Here is a 19,625-nt window from a genome sequence, read left to right on the forward strand (position 1 = left end):
ATCCCTCTGACTGTCCTGCACCACTTAAAAACAATAAACACAGCAAGCTACTTCAGTGTACAGAAATACACGTCTATAACTAAAATTTGAATTACCAATTTGAAAAGAGAATAGCTAATGTGGTTGTTAATCTTTATTTATCACCTTCAAAGCACAAAATTTATGTTGCACATATTGTGCCAAGCAGGTTGTGCTGCTGGGACTGTAGCTACCTATAAAAGGGAAAACAAAACTTAAAGCTCTCGTTGTCCAGTGCATAATTAATCAATTAGGATTGGTTGATATTGCAATGATAATAGGCTACTGTCCTGCTCAGTGACATACCTTATAAAAACTGTATGTATAAATGTATAAAAGATGCAACAAACATAAATGCTCTGATGTTTGCAGAGCAGATTTCAAAAGTAAATTAACTACTTAAATATAATTTGATTTAATTTCCTTGTAGATCAGCACATTAGATGAAAAACTTTTACCCTGCACTTGTTAAAGTACTTTCAAACCATGAACAGAAAAACTCTGTAGCCTGCAAAATTAAGTCATGTCAACTAATTTATAAAGACGATTTAAAAAAAACAAACAAACAAACAAACAAAAAACAAAGAAACAAAACTGTTTTTAAACAAGGCTTAAAAGTAAGAAAGGTCTCAAAACGTCAAGCCAGAGACTACATCACAGCGAGAGGGTATCTGCGATCATGGCCATACAGCGTGATGGCTTTTAGACCCACAACTGTAATTATATTTAAGAAAACAAAACTGACCAACTGATCAAGTCTTTTCACTTGTTGTTAGATTATCGTCACAGCAGCATGTCTCACCAATCCGAGCCTGACGATTAGACTGAGGTTTGTTTTCACTTCATCACTTAGTCCAGGGCTGTGCAATATGACCAAAATCTCATGTACTGATATAGGTAATTTCATATCCAGATAAGGATACATATAACAATACAGTACATTTTCCGTAAATTCAACAAATAAATAGTTTATACTTTAACTATTAGCACCAACTCACGAAACCCCCGTTTCTCGACCGTGTGAATTGGGGCCGTGTCCATCTTCGTAATTCTTTGCCACGTGGTGTAGACTCTCCCCGTACTGTTTGACTTGATTCTTGCATTGGAGGTAAAAGGGGTTAGTGGTGTTTTGAGTCTGTTGTGGGGACTGGTCTGCAGCAAAATTGGCAAAGTACAGTTTGGTAAAGTGGTTTATACCCCAACCACATCCATGCGACAGAACTAGGCCCTCTTTTAAGTACAAGCTCCTCATTTTATCTTGGCTGGTCAGAGTCCTTCTCCTGTTTGGAATGACGCTGTTCTGTGTCATGGTCACTCTCTGCCATGTTTGTTTGTGTTGCCTTCATGCAAATTTTCCTGCCGGCAATCCGTGCCGTGTGGGCGAAAAGACTTGTGATTTGAGACACAACCAAATGAACGATAAAGGATGATGATAGACGTTTTTCTATCATCACACGATACATACCGTCATATCGCACAGCCCTGACCTTGAGTTAGTGTTGGTAATTATCTTATTGGGGGGGGGGGGCATATCTGTCCCACCAACATCATTTTCAGTCAAATCAGAAGCTGTGGAAGCTAGGAGCAGATTTATAATAATGGTCATGGTAATGTTATGATTAAGTTAATGATTTGTTGTTGTTAGAATGCTTAAGCCTTTAATTATAAAGCTATTACTCAAAATAGAGTAACACAAGGGACAGTTAGCTTGCCTCAGTTGGTTGAAGTACTTCACCTTAGCCATTATTACAGTTTTATTTAATGATTGAACAGGCATGTACAGTATATATTAACCAGGAAACCAGACAGAATTTGCACAAAAATGGGAAGGGCCAGTTGTGCAGGTGTGCTTTCAGGCTTGAAAGACCATTTTGTGCAGAATAGAGGAGAAAGCTTTGATTTCCCTCTTATGTGAACCATCCACTTACAAATTAAATTTTTATCCAGGCTTTTATTCTGAAATCTTCAATGTAAACATGTAAGTGTAATGATGCTGGATCAAAAATTATTTATTCATGAATATCTCATGAGCCTGTTATGAATGTGCCATTTAATCTCAGATTAATTGTTTTTTTTGGTCTCTATGAACAGTCTTTTGCAGTTAACCTGTACAGTAAACGCATTGGCCCTAAAACATGTATCATCGGCTGTAAATATCTGTGAATGAGTCTAAAGCTTAGATTACAAGTGATAATGTGAATCTGTTTCTGTGTGAACTACAGTAACTATTAGGAAAACTGTTGCAGGGTAATGTACTAAACAACCTTTGGTTCAAAAGTGTTTACATACTCTGTTGGTGGCATCTGTTACATTTTTAAAAGGGTCCAATTTTGAAAATTTGTAGAGCGAAGATGTATAAAACTGTATTTAAAAAAAAAAAAAAAAAAAATCATCAGCAACATTCATCAGCAAAAATTCATAAAATAACATCTAAGTGATATGAGCCACTCTTTGGCAGCCATATTGGAGGTCCTTAACTCTTCTACCTGTATCTGTATATTGGCAGCGTACTATAGATCCTGCCCTGTTAATAAGAATATTTATATTCAGGTTCTGATAGATCTCTCCTGGGGAGAACTCTCTCCTGCATCGGAAGGGATAGGTTTTATGTTTGTGAGAGAGACAGCAGCAGCTTGTTGTTGGTCTTACTTGTTGAAAAACACGTTCCATAAGCAGAACTTAACACACACTTAAAAAGAAAAAATCATAAATTCAAGGAAACAGAAAATCAATTGTACAGCGTAAGGCGGCATTTAGACAACCAGCTACAAAGAGACAAGAAGGAAAAGGGTGATGGTTTTCGTGGAAACCTGCTACACGAGGAGGAAATAGCCTGAAGGGTGCAAAAATGCGAGGCAACAACTGGCGGAAGTTGAAAAATGTTTAACTCCATCCAGAGTGGACTAAAAACCAATACAAATTGACCGTGGTGGGTACTTTGAGTGACATTTTGTTTGCTTTACCCAATTTCTTATCTGATTTTCTGTTTGCCAAATTGAGAGACTACGAGCTGAATTATTTGTAATGTCATAAATCACAAATCAGTGCCCCACCAGATAAAGAATCCCTAACGAAAGCTAGGCTACCCCTATGTACAGTATGCTATACCTTAAGATTGCCATTCACATATATAATGTATAATCTAATATCTAATACATTAATTGACACATGCACATTTTTTTACTGGCCAATTATAGACAAGCAAGTTTAAAATAACCAACAGTAATTTCCTCTTCTTGACTGCAAAGGATGAATCAGTTTGTAGTACTGAGTCTGCAATGCTGGCAGGTTTATCTAAATAATGAAAATGTACCATTCAGTTTTAAGGTTGTGCTGTTGAGTTCTGGAGACTTGGATGCATTAAATGTGTTTCCCCAATCTCAATCTCGAGCTTTAGGCGGTTTATGTAACATTTTTAAGGATCAGTAGCAAATTAGGGAAAATCAACTCAACAGTGGTTCAGCAGCAGGTTTTTAGCCGTAGCTGAGTAGTTCTGCACTGAGGTTGCCCTCACGACAGGGAAAAAAAAAAAAAACTATATATATTGCACAGCCGGCACTAAAGATTTTCACACTTGTCACAAGCAGGCGCCTTTACTTTTGACAAGCTGTCCGCAAAGATTATCAATCATCCAGGTCAGTAGATATCTACACTTAGAATATCAAAAGCAACTGCACTTTCCATTTGGTGGCAAACATATTTTGCCACTTATTTAAGTGGCTATGTCAGTTCCGTTGAGTGGTAGGGAGCCCCAGGCATTTTTAACCTTGCTGAAGTCACGTACTGTCATATGAGAGAGTCACACAAATTAGATTAAGAGTTGTTAGACCTTTACCAAGTTAGTCTCAGTACTTATAAAAATCTGTGAATTTAAAACCACCACAAGGATCACAAAACAAAGTGCTATCTCTACAGGGACCTCCAAGATGGCACCAGACATAGTTGCTAAGAGTTTTCTACCACCCTCTATACTGTACTCACAACTATGTTCTTTGCACTCATAACTTATTCTGCCATGCAGTGTTTCAGCATCCATCAGTGAAACCTTGACCTATCTGGTGAAAAGGGTTCATGTCTCCCTTTTGGGTATGAATGTGTGATGTGTTAACATGTTCAACAGCGAGGACCCATTGCAACTCTGATTTGACCCCTTTTTGTAGCGCCCGTTCACACGTCCTCAGTAATTACTGCTACTCACTTGGGCTGAGTGCTGTTGTCTATTATGCATTCTGACAGAATTTATCATCATGTGATTTTCTGGTTGACTGACCACCCTGTTTCCATATCCAGTTATAATTGGATGTGATTCCTATAGGCTATGGAACATACTTAGTGCATCTGTTAGTGCTGTTATGTAAGCTACAAAGCTTTGTGGGCCGAGGGTCATAGTTGTGATTTGATATTTAATTGAACCTGAATCAGTATTCAATCTGAATTATCCTTTGAATGTTGTTTGTTTCGGCTTTCTGGAATTTTATTGTAAACTCAAAAAAAATCTGTATTTTCCCCAACTCACAACCTGGATCCAAAGTGGGACCAGCGATCAGAAATCCAACTGAGCCACAGCATAAAAACTGACATGACAAGAGGTCATGTCAGTTTGTTGTCCTTTTAAACCTTACAGCTATGGCTGGGTATTGTTTCAAAAATGTTGGATATCAATGCCAACAAAATACCTGAGTTTTGGTGCTGGTACCCTTTACAAAACCATATTTTGGGAAATGTAAACATGTTTAAACCCTTTTTCTCATTTGACAACTTTTGCCAAACTGCTTAATGCAGTCTTTTCAAAAAAGAACCTTAACTACATAGAAATAGAGTCTTAAGTTACCTGATTTTGATCAGGAAAGAAAATTCATCGGATATAAGTAAACAAGCCCGAGAATTAGAAAAAGCTTGCTGCCAACCTACAATACTCAGCACATTTTGATACTTAATGCGGGACACGTCAGTTGGTACTCATACATTATTGAACTTCTAATTCAGTATTTCCTACTATACAGTAAAACCAAAAATAGAGTGTAATAAGAATGTAAAAAAAAAAAAAAACCAACAACAACAAAAAGTTAAAAAAAACAGCTCACAATTTCCAGTTTGTTTTCATAAACAACTGTTATGTTTTTCTGGGTTTAAAGCTGCCATTTGAAATCCTTGAACTGACTACAACACTCTTGATGGCATTTGAAGAATTGCTTGTGACATGCCCCATCACAACAGAGCCATTTGGCATAACGAGATGTTAATTGTGACACTCCAGTATTGAATGTAATGAACTTGTACTTTTTGGTGCCTGTGGTGGAAAAAAAAAGAAAAAGAAAAGAAAAACCAACTCCTTTCTGCTTCAATTTTTTTTTTTTTTTTTTTTTTTTTTTTTTTAAAGTAGTGTGAATGAGTTACTGTGAACTTGTTTTTTAAGATCTGGAGTCTCTTGGTACTTTGTATAGTCTGCATGTGAGTATCTTGTGTACTGGCATGTCTGGTTTATGTGTCTGCACCTAAACGTTCTTAAATGAAGTTAAATAACAATTTTAAACATTTATTTGTTGGGACACAAATTCTGATGGTTTTTATAGAAAGTAAATAAGTAAATGGTGTCCTATTTAATTGTGAAGGGCTATTCATCACATTATCTATTACCTCTGAGATTGTCTGCACAAAATATAACTGCAAGGTTTAGAATGACAGTTTTGAGTATTAACAAAGGCTTGATAATGCCACTGCTTTGTGGTATTAGTGGTATAATGACTATTTCCATTGCACGTAAGCTGACATAAGGGATTTGAGAATTTAATTACCAGAAGATTTAAAATTACACTGCTGTGCCTCTAGGAAAAAAGAAAACTTCAATAACTAAATAGAATTTCAAACAGATTTTGCCCCAAATCTCTGATTCACTGTGCAACGCAAAGTTGCCCTAGTGAAAATGATTCCGTACAGGGCATACAATATTATTCACCTGATAGAGGGAATACAATGAATAAGAAATCAAGTTAAAAAACAAAAAAAAAGAATTTTCTGATTACATTTCTATGTTGATGTTACAGAGATGGCAATCTAACTGCTTGACAACATTTGTTCTGCCTTATTGGTGATTTAGACTGACAGCAGCCCTGTCTAGAAGCAGTGCATGGAGATGCGTTGGCGGAGGCGTGTTGTTTAGGCACCAGGTACAATGACATACAATCCAGCCTGTCCACTTGGAGTAGAACATGAACGCATTTAAAGGCTTAAAAGGGTGAAATGCCAAAACACTCCACAACTGTTTGTTATACTCTCAGACAGGATTTAAAAACGTTACTATCAAGGTGCAACTGTGTTCTCATTTGTCACCGTGATCACAAGGTAAACAGCAAAAATACAGCATTCATATTACAAAGTAGTCCACCAAGAATGTGCGCTTACATATACTTGATTGGCCAATGCAACTCGACTGCGTTGACGAACTGGCTCCATTCAAATGAATGACCGGGCTGCGCATTTTCCCCACACAGGTCGCAGGTCACCACTTTGCGGTGGTTGCCAACTTAAAAGAAACACCAGTGTTTGTCAATCAATTCAAAACTAGCATCAAAGAAAGAGCATCTGAGGTAAAATACTGAGGGTAACCATGACTTTGCAATGAAATGTAGACGGGCCATTATGTAAGCAATGCACGATGAGGTGTTATGATTCATCTGAAAATAACAGACAAGGTGATAACGTAGTACACCATGATGCAAAGCAGAGGCATATTCTCCGCCAGGCCTGTTATGTTTATGTATCAGAGCAGCTCAGAGTGGATTATCCCTCTAATACAATGGCCAGTGACCAAAGAAATAGGTAGGCAGTTTTCAAATTGTCTTGCTTTTAAAAAAAAAGGGTTTGTAGTTGGTTTAATGTTGGTCTAAACATTGAGAGTTACTTAGTAATGTAGTGTAAGCAAGATTTATATGGGCATCTGCAGTTTACTATATCTTGCACGCTGATTTTAGACCAGGGGCTAAACTTAACCAGTATAATGATACACAATTTAAATAGACACGACTAATCCCTAACAAGTTTTTTCCAGGGTCACAGTAATAACACTTATTAATCAGGCAACCGTCCCCACATTTACACCCCATATCATGAAAACTGGAATTTTAATGGGATAATTCAACAAGCAGCCCATGGAAACTGCTTAATCCAATCCCTAAAAAAAAAAAAAAAAAAAAGTTTTATTCAGAATAGTACTGCGATAATCAAAGTCCATGGAAATGTCAGTGAAGGATTCACTCGCATTATTTGGAAACAGAACAGAATAAAACATACCACGCCTCGCAGTGACTCATTCGAGCCAAATCCTCCCAGTAGGGAGACAACTCTGAAAATCAAGCATTTATGAATAGCAAGAAGCTATTTTGAGGATGACCAACTCTATAAAAATGGGCAGTGCTTTTCCCTCATGTAAATTTATTACGGATATGCAGAAAATTTTACTAAGAGATGTGGCTTGGGAAAAACATTTTGTTCTTCTGCTTTGATGCTAAGGACTGCGAGAACTGATGAGAGCAGTGTCTGTGTGCCAAATTCATCCTGGCACGGTGCTTTCCTTTCTTGAAAGTCATTTCTTTCAAGATCTGTGAACCAGTGAACTCTGCTCCGTCACATGATTCAGATACAGTATACTGGAGCTGTATTAATTGATTGTTGGTATGTTTTTAACAAATACAGGGTTAGTCTTAACTACTTTTTGATTATTTTGTCTATGAGAAAAGATGCAAATTTGTCACTTATCTCCGTGGGAGCAAGGGTAACAATGAGGCTGCATCTGAAATCGTTCAATATTCACCGTATAGTCTACTTGTGCTTGTCATTTTATACTACAGTGTTGTCCAGTTGTGCAGTGAGAATTGGCAGATCTTATTAAAGTGTACTGAAACTATCCCACAGTACAACATGAAAATGTAAAAACCGAGGGATGGTTACTGTCAAAACACAAACTGCCAAAACAGAAATGTGTGTAATTTCTGACACGATGTCTCTATTCTTTGACTTCTTTTCTGCTTTTTTTTTTTCCCAGTGTACCTTGCTGAAAAGCTTGATGTTTGCCTTCTTTCTTTATGCTCTATGTACATTCAGTGACCAGAAAAGAGAGACTCTGTTCAGCACTTTTGGCCCTTAGGATACCTCTAAAGCACTGTGGCAGAGAAAACAGGCTTCCTGTAGTATCCTGGTGTTAAAGATGTAGGATTTAGTGTTTCACGCATGGCCAAGACGGACAGTACTGATATCTGAGTATCATGGTGGCAGACTCCCTGACATTATTTCACATGAATCTTCCTTGAACTATTCCTGGCGTGTCTGTGTACTGTGACGAGATGCAATGTCTTTACAAAAGAGGTATCACCTCTTTTATTACATGCAGTATTCAGATGATGGATGTCAAATATGCTTTGTGTATATGCTGAGTGTTTTCTCTCAATGTAATTTTTATGTCTTATGTGTGCACTGTGTAATATTTGTATGTTTTTTTTTTAATGTTTATGTTCAGAAGGCCCATCATGCAAGATTCCCAAAGAGGCAGTGAAAGTTTCAGTCATTCCTCCGTCCATTCCTTTGGAGATTCATAATGTCAATGATTAAATGAACCTGGACTATTCTAATGTTAAGTGGAGCTCTGGCATTAAAAATTTGACCCCCAGGTATTAAAAGGGCTCCATGTCTCCCACATTTGTCTATCAAGTCCTGCCCCCCCACTCTGCAGTCTTTACTATGCTCACAGGTTTTTCAAAAGTAATCCCTTCAAAGATTAAGTTACAAAAAAATGGAATGGGTAGTCTTTTGCAGGAGCAGAGGCTCCATTTTTCTGGTCACTGACTGTATATTTCCTTAAAAATACCCTTTTTTTGTTTTGATAATTTGTAGACAGTATTGAATCAATGGGGAAAAAAAGTTGTGGTTGTGTTTATACTTTTTAAAATTGTCAAGCTCGTTTCTGTCTTGCCTTTGTATCAAGAGATATTTCAATTTGCCCAAACTGTGGGAGGGTGCATTTATGTTCTTGTGAACAACAAAATGCCCAAATGGTCATTAATGGTCTTAACTCATTAACAATAAAGTACTAAAATCTCTCTAGTAGCTATGTAATTTGTACATAATGTCTGCAATATATTTTTGCTTGTAGTATACAGTATATCAGGCGAGGATTTGATTTTCTTCATTTAATTTTAATGAAAGAGATTTGTTGTCAACTAATTTGATAATTCTTTTCATCTTACAGCACAAATGTTTTGCAAAAAATATTTGTTATAGGTAGTTTCTAATCAAAGATACTTAATTGGGTAGTGAAAAATCGCAGCATTTTCCTCATTTTGTTTAAGATGTAACCTGCTTCTTTGTCATAAGACTGTTGCTGGCTGCAGTATGTTACACTTCTTGTTGTCAGACTATTTTATCTGTAAGTAGGACACCACAAATATGAAGATATATTATGCTGGTTAGTTGATTCAGAGCATCTGACTTGCTCAAACTGCAGATTATGGAAAAACAGCGAAACAACACAGATTACGGCTGATGGCTAGGACAGTGGCTATTTTCTTAAAAAAAAAAAAAATAAAAAAATAAAAACTGGTATAGGTTTGAAGTACTGTATGTTAACTGTGCAAAGAAAAACTCCAGATGGATCATATCAAGAAGCAGAGGAGGAAGGGATTGTTGGTACAGCTTCTTGAGAGAACAGGCTTCACTGTAAAGGGGCTCAGCTAGAATAATGCAGCTGCTGCAGCGGACACAACATACAGCGGGTGCAAAAAGAAAGCAGATGATGTCTTATTTTTTTATTCTGAACTGAACGATTTTGTGAGTCGTGTTCCGATCTATTTCATTCTTCTCAATATACCTTTTGGTAACCACTTCAATATTACACCAAAAAAAGAATCATACAAAGCACTGATACACACATGCCAATGAATAGGTTTTTTTTTTTCAATTTACTTTGTCTCATTTATAAGCTTTGACAGCATAACCAAAATATCTGGGCATCTCCGTTTCACTGATCATGATTTGTGAAAGGCGAAGACTGAAGAGAAATCTACTGTGTACTGGCAGGCTGTTTGAATCACAGCAAACATTCTTCTCATGGGGTAAACTAGGTTCTGGAGATGTACCACTGACTTCACAAAAAAGTGGCTCATATCAAAAGGATTAAGATGAAACATGTTGCCATTTGCACCAACCACGAGATAATAATAAGATGGTCAGATAGCTACACACGTAATCACGCAACACATCTCCAGACAGCTGACTGCTACTCAGTGGTAGCTTCTGTAGTGCAAACTGAAAACACACCACCCACTATCCCAGCTTTCAAACATTCATGATCTAGATATCTGATTTCTAGGGCTGTAGTCAAACCAAAGAAAATCTTTGTCGGCTGAAATCGAACCTACTCTTCAACCAATCAATTGGTTGTGTGTGTGTTTGTGTGTGTGTGTGTGTGGGGGGGTCCGCACATTACCACTAGATTAACTATATCGGCCACAGTGCACTGAGTGCAATCCACCCGGTTGCCCTATTAGCCTAAATGAATTCTAAACAAACATAACAAGCTATTATATGCAGCATGTTAAAACAGTTTAACCTATTTATTTTATACTAAAGTGATAACAACAGACTCAGAGCCGACCAGCGTGCACCTGCCCATATTTACCTGTTGATCCCAGCACAAGAACTATTGAGGATTATACAATCAAAGCTTCGAAACACGACACGAAAGTTGATGGAGCTTCCTAACGCAGACAAGTTAGCCTACCATTTTTAGATGATCTGCCAGGTTGGTTGCTGAGCTGGGATATGCAAACTGCTGTTTGCAAAAGTTTACACTCGACTTTTTGGTCGTCCGTTTTTACAAAATGCAGCCACGCCGACAACCTCTTTGACATAGTGTCCATTAGTTTTGAGCCGACTCCGAGTAAACTTTCATAAACATTAAATAAGTTAGATTCCACCTTCTCAAATGTGAGAATTTGCTGCTGTTCTAAGTTTTAAAATCATTCCAACAGCCCTGTTACACTGGACAGAGACAATAGTGGACTCTTAGTTGGTACTATACAGACTACACTGGGTGTCTCCATACACAGACACTATCCACACATGCACACGTTTTCATCCCTTTACTGACTGGGTGATTTCTCTTCATAACTTTGAAAGGGTGTCTGTGTATTATTTTAAAGAAGAATTATATAAATACAGGCAACTCCCTGGTGCTCATTAATTTCACACCCTTTCTGTAAAAGGTTGAAGACGACTTGGCCTGATGGAACACATTTCCTCTCCCAAAATAGGATGCATTGCAAACCATAAAAATGAATAATAATAATAATAATAATAATAATGAAGATAACGACAGGTTTTGCACAACTTCTCCTCAAAACAAGTGTCAAGATTGCTTTTCCTCCTGCATATGCAGTTGCTGTGCTTGTACAGTATGTACATACAGTGTGAGGGGTTATACATTTTGGGCAGCAAACTGTTGTCCTCATAGACATCTGTGTTGACGTTCAAGGACATAGCGGTTGATTAAATACTTACTCATTACTTAAATACTAAACTAAAAATATTAGTTTATTGTATATTATAAAAATGAATTGCTAATAAAAAATAATGTTTAGTTGCAGCTCTTTCCACCGTGTGTGCACATAACACTGTTAATAGTGTTGAGCCATGATGGTAAGCCCCCACCCCCCCAAACAGAGAGTTTTGTCTGCCATTCCCAGTGTGAAATGGCTGGCTGTCTGGGCATACAAGTTGCGTTGAATAGAGCCAATCCAGTCAAATTTCCATTAGAGTCTGACTGAAATAACATTATTCTGCCTACGTGGGTTTAAAATCCCTTGTGTGGCCTTTGCCCACCTGGTGCCTCACCTCAAAGACAGCTGCCATTTGTCAGGAGAAGGACAATGAAATCAATCTGAATTCGTTTTCTGTGTCGAGTTAGCATGTTCTCTGCCTCCATAGATTTTCTCTGGTTGCTCCTGTTGCCTTCCAGTCTGAAGACATGCAGGTTAGAACCGAAATCTCTAAATTGTCAATACGTTTAAGGGTAAGTATAACAGAGTGATTAACTGTGACAGAATGGTAAACTGTCGAAAGTGTATTCTGCATCATGCTACATGTATGCTGGGACAGGAGTATAGTATACAGGATAAAAGTGGATGAATACTTGAATGACAAGATCAATGGTTTATGGTAGCACCTCTGTGAGGCTGTAAATGCTCAGAATAACAATGTTAACATGCTGATGTTTAGCAGGTTTAGTGGCGCTAAACCAAAGTAGTGGACAAACTAAAACCGTGACCCCTTAATGGTTTTAGATGAAGGGGGGGGGGAATCAGGGACAAAAAAAAGTTAGTCCTATTCATCCCCAGGGGAACATGAATGTCTGAGCCACATTTCATCACTGATTAATTATCAGAGTTGATGACTATTGCGCTACTGTTTTAAGCAGGACATGGGTATACAAAGGAAGTGCAGCAAAGCAACAGACATCTAACTGCCATCTAACATCTAACCTCAGGCTGACCTTGGAGAGGCTGTCAAATGGAAACTGAAAACTGTGGAAGGATGTCATCACCACATGCCCATTTTTGTTATTAACCTGCTCTGAACTGTGCGACAGAAGGCTACCACAGTCATTTAAAATAACTACTCACAAAACAGCGGAAGCATATAGGTCTGCATGGAGCCACAAAATACAACTGTCAACAGCGTTTTCAACCACATTTCATTAGAGTCAGCCATTCCTTGCTTCTGCGTCAATCAGACTGCTGAGGAGGAGAGAAAGCTGCTGCCAAGAGTCAACCAGCTTCCCCGGGGGACGAGTGCTGGGACAGATGTGAGGACCTGGAGAGGCAACAGCTAACTGTGCTGGATGTACAGATATTGCCAAGCCCAGATACTGCACCGAGATACCACAACAAATGGGATTGTGCATTGCCAAGGCATGCACTAAATACCAGAAATCATTGCCTTTTTGAAAAACTTTTCAGCAGATCTAAGAATTAAAGTTTGCTAAACAAAATACATGAGCTGGGTTGTGAGGGACAATGACTAACAAGTTTATCCTACAACTGGTTTTAAGGCAAATTCGGAAATTGAGGCAAACTTTTCATAACTATTTAAGAATCTATAAACTAACAAAATGTGACACACGACTGCCTACTAACTAGGATTCATCTGGACTTTGAACCCTAAACATCTGCAATTGTCTGCAACTCGGTACGTTTTGTGTAAAACAATCCCTCTACATAGAGAAAGAGACCGGCTAGGAATATGAAGTCAGTCGCAAAAAACAGCTCCTGTAAACCCCCTTGACTGGAATAAAAAGTTTGGAGCAGTATACTGATGGGAAGTGGAAAAGAGGATTGTCCTGCAGGAGAAACTAAGACATTTCTGTAAACATTCTGATAGTTTAAGAATACTTTTAGCTGAGAATCAAACATCATTATCAGAGTTTATATGAAATAAATAATCACTGGATATGAGCCATTTAGTCTTTGCTACTTCCCACAAGACTTTGGGCCTATGAAGAGATAAATTCAGCCACAGATTAAGCTTCAATTGTTGTGTAATTATTTCTTCCACCATGCAGCTCAACAAACGAACTATGAATATATTTTCTTTAGGCTAAGATTAGTGGCTTGCGTTCAGTCATTCAGGGAGCACAAATTACTCAGCCGTGGGATTATATACTGTGGACATCAAGCCGCAGCGAATTTACAGTCAGGGGTGATGTCAACCCTCCCAGCAGGTACACGCTTTGTACATAAATTCACCATTATTCTCACTTACAGACCCCAGCGTGCCTCCTCAAATCAGAGATGAAACAGTGATGACATTTCAAATTTAGATGTACAGTAGTTATACATGTTCCTGGTCTGTTCTTTGGACTACACACTGGAATATGACAGAAGATCTGTTCACCCTTATCAAAAATGGTTTTGTAGCTTAATAGCTGAAAATGGTTTTCAAGCAAGGTTTTTTTCAGATATTCAGAAATTTATATTAATAGCACCATATGCAACATAAAAGCACTTATGGTGCTTTGGCTATTGTTTTTTAAATTGTAATATTTAATCAGCTACATGTATTGAATGTTTTAACTTAAATACCTTACTACAAAACTCCAGAAGAACCATACCTATATTTTTTGAAATTTTACCTGTCAGATGTCATTAATTAATGTAAAAATTTTAGTCCCCTGCTGTCAGTATCAGGTACTGGTCAGACACAGGCAATGCAAAAGAATCACAACTAAAGAGAAGGCTTGCTCCCATCAAAAAACTCAGCTCTGGAACAACTTAAAGCTTCTTACCATTCATTTTAACATTTTCTGCAAGTGGAAGAGGGTGCAGCATTTTTTTTTGCATATAATGTGTGAAATATCAAGAGGTTTTAAGTTGAACCAGAGCTGAGTTTTAGGTGCATAGTAAGCCCTTTCTTCAGTTTTGTTTCATCAGCTGACTTGTTGTGGTCATATAAAACTCTCTCAAGTACAATGTATCGCACTGTTCACTGGACACGTCTGACAAGCTATTAGAAACATCTATGTTTATAAAAAGGAGAGGCGTTGGAAAGTCAAAAGGTTTTATCCGAATACTCTTCTTATTTATATACAGTTAGATAGTTAAAATCTCCATTATAGTAGATGGAATCACACTAGGTAGTTTTAGGAGGTAGAAAAGCACAACTCCTAAAAGGTCATCATTCAAACCTTTACTCTATGAAGATACAATAATATCTCTGTATGTAAGATGTCCCAGAAAGTGAGCTTCACACTTGTCTTTACTTTTTTCCCCCCAGGTCATTTTGTTCACAATTTGAGACACGGAATTACAACACACCAGGTTGTGCTCTTCAAATGTACCAAACCCCCTGGAGCAGTTTTGCTTCTGAAATTTGTGCTACCTGCTTACTGCTTAACCTGGCATGACATATTGAGGGTTTCCCTCTAAATGCAAACGCAATAACAATTTCCGCATTATCTCTGACCTTTGAAGGACACTGAACGTTATCAGCAATTTACCTTGTCGAGGACTGTCACGTGAGCCCCCTTGACCTGTTCTGACCAGTTGTGCAGGTAAAACCAATGAATGTCAAATGTTAGTTTTAAACACTTATCTCATCTGTCCGTGACTGAGTGCAAGCATTGCAGCACTTCACAGCAGATTTCATTGAAGATGTCCTATTTATGTCCAAAACTGTGTACTTTTGCAGTTCTAGTTTGTCCTGATGTTTGTGGCAGAGAAATGAATTACATGCGCTAAAAATGCCATTATGTACAGATATAATACCTTAATCTTAAATAAGACAATATTTGAATGTCAATTCTTCATTACATGAATTCTGAACCTTCAGACATGTCACCATGGCTGAGATAAGGTAATAAACACTGTTCATGCTCACACAATGCACAGGAGCTGAGCAACAAAACAATCATTAAATGACATAGCCATGTAAAAAATAGCTGTGAAATATAATTGACTATAATGTGCTCAGATGTTCTAGTACTATAAATATACAGTAGAGCAGGTGTATTTGTATTTTTTCCTCCACAGTCTTTTTTTCCTTTGGCAGCCCATTAATCTGCTTCTCTTTTTTTCTTGCCTTTTGCATTTGCATTTGTATTTGTATTGTCAACAGCAGTCCTCAGTGAATTTTGACTACGTCCTTGTGAATGTAATGAATAAAGAATGGATAGCTCTCTCAGTAGATAAATTCTGATTTGTAGCTAATTAGCAATGGCCCCAGGGAGGAGGAATAAAACTAATTTTTGGACCCACTTACAGCCCTGTACTGCCGAGTTTTATGCCAAATGATGAAATACTAAGAGACTGAGTGGTGGGAAACTTTTGTGTGTTCCAAAACAGTAACAGATGACATCCTGATGCCCCAAGACACCAAGAAACCTCATTCATTAAAACTGTTGCAATATTTAACCCACAAGAGCCTTAAGGAATACATACATATTGTAAACAATCAAACCTTAAGTAATAGAGCAAACATAAACAAAACCTGCAAATAAATAGGAAATTACACAACTGCCCTTCCAATCAACATAATAGATATTGTGGAAGCTTTGCTGGGGAGTTTTTATTTTTATTTTGGAAGATTCACTTAGGCTACCTTCTCATGTTTTTTTACTTTACACTGATTTTGAAAATTAAAAATGAAGGATTTTTTGTGCTAAAATACAACAACTGCAGGAAGCTGCAACTTTTCTGGGAAGAGGGTGGGGCAATACTAACCACCAACCAGCTTCAGTTGACAAAACCTAAAAACTATCCAACTGCAGCCACATTAAGCTTTTTCTACTCACCAAGCACATGAAGATTCAAGCCGTCAAAAAAACAAAAACAAAAAAACAAACAAAAAAAACCAAGAATAAACCTGTTCTCCAACTGACCAACAATGTTCAAAGTTTGCAGAAAATACTCTTGCGGAGTAACCCGCTCAACATGGATTGGTAGAAACACCTGTAAAATACAATGGGATCCAATCCAACAGCTCTAACAGTTTAATAACTAACTGACTGTATGGAATCATGCATGATTTGTCATTTGTTGATGACATTAAAACACGTTTCTTCAAAAGACTGCAGTTTTGCTCTGTAGACTAACATGCTTTCACAAATAGCCACTCACAACACCCAAAAAAATTATTTCTAGAACAGCCTGGATGACCTTAAATACGGAGTTTGTCGCAATTACTCAAACTGCAACCGAAAATGTAATCGACCAGAGAGACAAAGACACCTAGAGATAAAATCAGATATATATGAGCAATGACAGGGAAAAATAAGAGGGAAATCCAAAAGCTCTCGAAAACCAAGGAGAAACCATTTTAAAAGAACGTAATGCATTGTATCGCATGCACTTACATAATACTACACTCATGATGGAAGTAAAAAAAGCCATATCATACAGGTAAAGCATTATTTTATCAATATAAAGTGGGCCCTCTCCTGATGATGGTAATGAAACCGTAAAAAAAAACAGACTGACGTAGTATATGCTAGTTTCTGAGGACGATATTTCACATTTGAATGACCTACAATGATTTGCTTTCAAGTTTGGAGAAACTACAACGCCAGTCAAATGCACCCACAACTAACACAAAGCAATTCAATCAAGAAAAACAAATGACCAATTAAAAATTGGATATTTATTTTTCAAAACTTTTATTCATACCTCATCTAGCGCAGCCTGGATGTTGATGATCTTTCCTCAGACAACTTCTGGTGCTGCAGAAGGTTTTGATCAGGCCATAAGAGCACTGGTCCAGTCTCCAAGCGAGCCTTCGCCTGCAAAGACATGAATCGTCACTATTAGAGAAGTGACATCACATCCTGTGCACTGACAACTGTCTCGCACTCACCAACTGACCGATTCGGGACGACTTCAGTGCTCTGAATGGACCGACAAGCAGTAAAGCTAACAAGCTGCCCTGGGGCTAATGTGGAGAAGTGCATTTTCCCCAAAATGATGCAGTGAGGATTTTTTCCTTCTTTTGTCACTGTGTTCTATCAGAGGTCCTCAGTCATTCACAGAAATCATTTTACGGGATATCTAAAAAGGTACATGCCCAAGAAAGTAAAATGTTTCTTTGTGTAACATATTGCAAAAACAGTTGGTGTAAGTCAATGATGAGACCAGGGTTAGTGTCCACAAAAGGGCACGATGTATCTAAATCTTTGCATCTAAATTCTATAATCCCGATGTTGCAAACAAATTTCTTAATTTAAGAAGACCTTATTTAATTTACAGAAGCTTCATCCACCAGGTGAATAACAGGATGAGTCTGAACCGTGTTTGCCATGACCAATCGAACACTGAAAATGTGATCCTGCACGATTTCACCTGGACCCTCAACAGATCCTCCAGCTGCTGCGAGGACATTAGCACTTTCCGTTTTACAATCAAAACTTTTCTTGAACAATTCATTTATTCTGGGACATTTTCATCCAGGTAGTAATTTTTTTTTTTTTTCGAGGTTTCCTGCAGTATTTCTCCCACTCTAACGTAATAAAAAAAAGTATACTTTGATGAAATAAAACATTAACCTTAATGGGAAAAGAGCAGAGGTAGTACAGTATGTCAAACAGCGAACCCCACGTTTAATGAGTCTTCTCAAAATGTTTTCTGCCATGCTGTCCTTCAGAAGACTCTGAACCACCTGTTACCAAATCAAAACAAAGATGGCAGCCCATCGGCTCCCCAGATGGGGAACCGAGTCGCAACTTGAGAAACAGGTTAAAAATCTTTCTGCATCTTTCTGATTTATCATCCACAGCATGATCTCCTAACCTCTCCTAACGGGTTAGGAGAGTCTTTGGGGCTTCTGAAAATATCGTAAGAAAAGCTGTAAAGAGGTTTTCAACATTTTCAATTATCTTTTAGAGAAACTGATGGTTACCTCTTCGACCCAAATTTTTGCCGTTACATCAGGGACACACACTGGGGCTACGAGAAAACCATCATTTTCCATGACTGGAAAGCTGAACTACAGATTTCCAAGTTCAGCAGGATGTGCACAAACTCCTGCCCTTCATCACCTGAAAAGCCTTTTCCTAATTAGTGACAGCTGCCGTCCTAGTTCTCACTTAAATCCTTTGGGGCAAGCCTTGGATATTATATCAATTTAACAACAGGAGTTCAGTTTGCATATTTTGACACATCATCGCTTATTAAATCACATACTAAATCTTCTCAGGGGTGTACCATAAGGGTACCGCTAAAAGGAATTCTGTACAAGTAGATGTCTGGCACTAGACGGGTATCAAAAGCCGAGCATGTTAGCTAGTCTGTGATAACTTCAGCTGCACTGTTGACTCACAGTCTGTGTTCTGTTCTGTCTGCGGTTGCCCTCCTTAGTTATCTTAGTTATCATTTAAGTCATTAACGAGGTTAACTCAACTAACAGTTGACACTCCCAGCTCCAAAGCAGGGCTACAGTTTGTGCACATCGGGTACCGAGAACATGCTAATGTTAGCCGTTCGGCATGCTAATTACAAGCTGCAGTTAACTAGTTAGCTTTAATGCCCAGCACCTGTACAAAGTACTTATAAACAAACGAACTCTTGCATTGTATATTTTTTTTCTAAAAAACAAAAATAAAATAGACCTACTTAGGCTTTCCAAATAATTAATTATCAATGACTAAACTTGGAAATACTCACAAAAATAACCGGCTAATCCCGAACAGGTGAGTCTATCCACCTCGCTTTCGAGTTTTCCCCTGACATGCGCAGTAAGTAAGTGGACTTCAGGTAAAAACCTTTTTTTTTTTTTTTTTTTTTAATTTTTTTACTTTTTTAATTTTAGAGGGTGCATTTTTAATTCTACCCGGCGCACGCCGAAACTCGCTCGGCTAGGCGGAGTCAGCGCTCCCTGTTCAAACGCTGTAGCCACGGTTTTGCCGTTCACAAGACTAATGTATTAAAATATGTTTTTGTTTGTTTGTTTGTTTTAGAAGAATATATACATTATAAGCTCTCTTATTACATAATGGTTCCTACTGGTCCGCCCCGCGGTCTCGGTTAATAATTAATAATTAATAAAACCTAATTATAACAAAAGCACCGGACAGT

At 37.9% G+C, this 19,625-nt stretch overlaps 1 long non-coding RNA gene across 4 annotated transcripts in view; it reads right to left on the reverse strand.

The window, feature by feature from the left end:
- The window catches only part of LOC120805414, a 42,804-nt gene extending 23,494 nt beyond the window's left edge, over positions 1–19,310 (reverse strand). For 2 of the 4 annotated variants that reach the window (XR_005709552.1, XR_005709549.1), the window contains exons 1-2: positions 19,215–19,310; positions 17,226–17,338 (exon numbers count right to left, since the gene is read on the reverse strand). This is a non-coding gene — a long non-coding RNA (uncharacterized LOC120805414). Of the gene's footprint in view, positions 1–17,225; positions 17,339–18,450; positions 18,584–18,870; positions 19,103–19,214 lie in introns of those variants that run through there. The other 2 variants (XR_005709551.1, XR_005709550.1) reach the window with 2 other exon arrangements.
- Between the last annotated feature and the right edge of the window lie 315 nt (positions 19,311–19,625).

The sequence above is a fragment of the Xiphias gladius genome, chromosome 19, assembly GCF_016859285.1.
Source record: "Xiphias gladius isolate SHS-SW01 ecotype Sanya breed wild chromosome 19, ASM1685928v1, whole genome shotgun sequence".
NCBI classification, from domain to species: Eukaryota; Metazoa; Chordata; class Actinopteri; order Istiophoriformes; family Xiphiidae; genus Xiphias; species Xiphias gladius.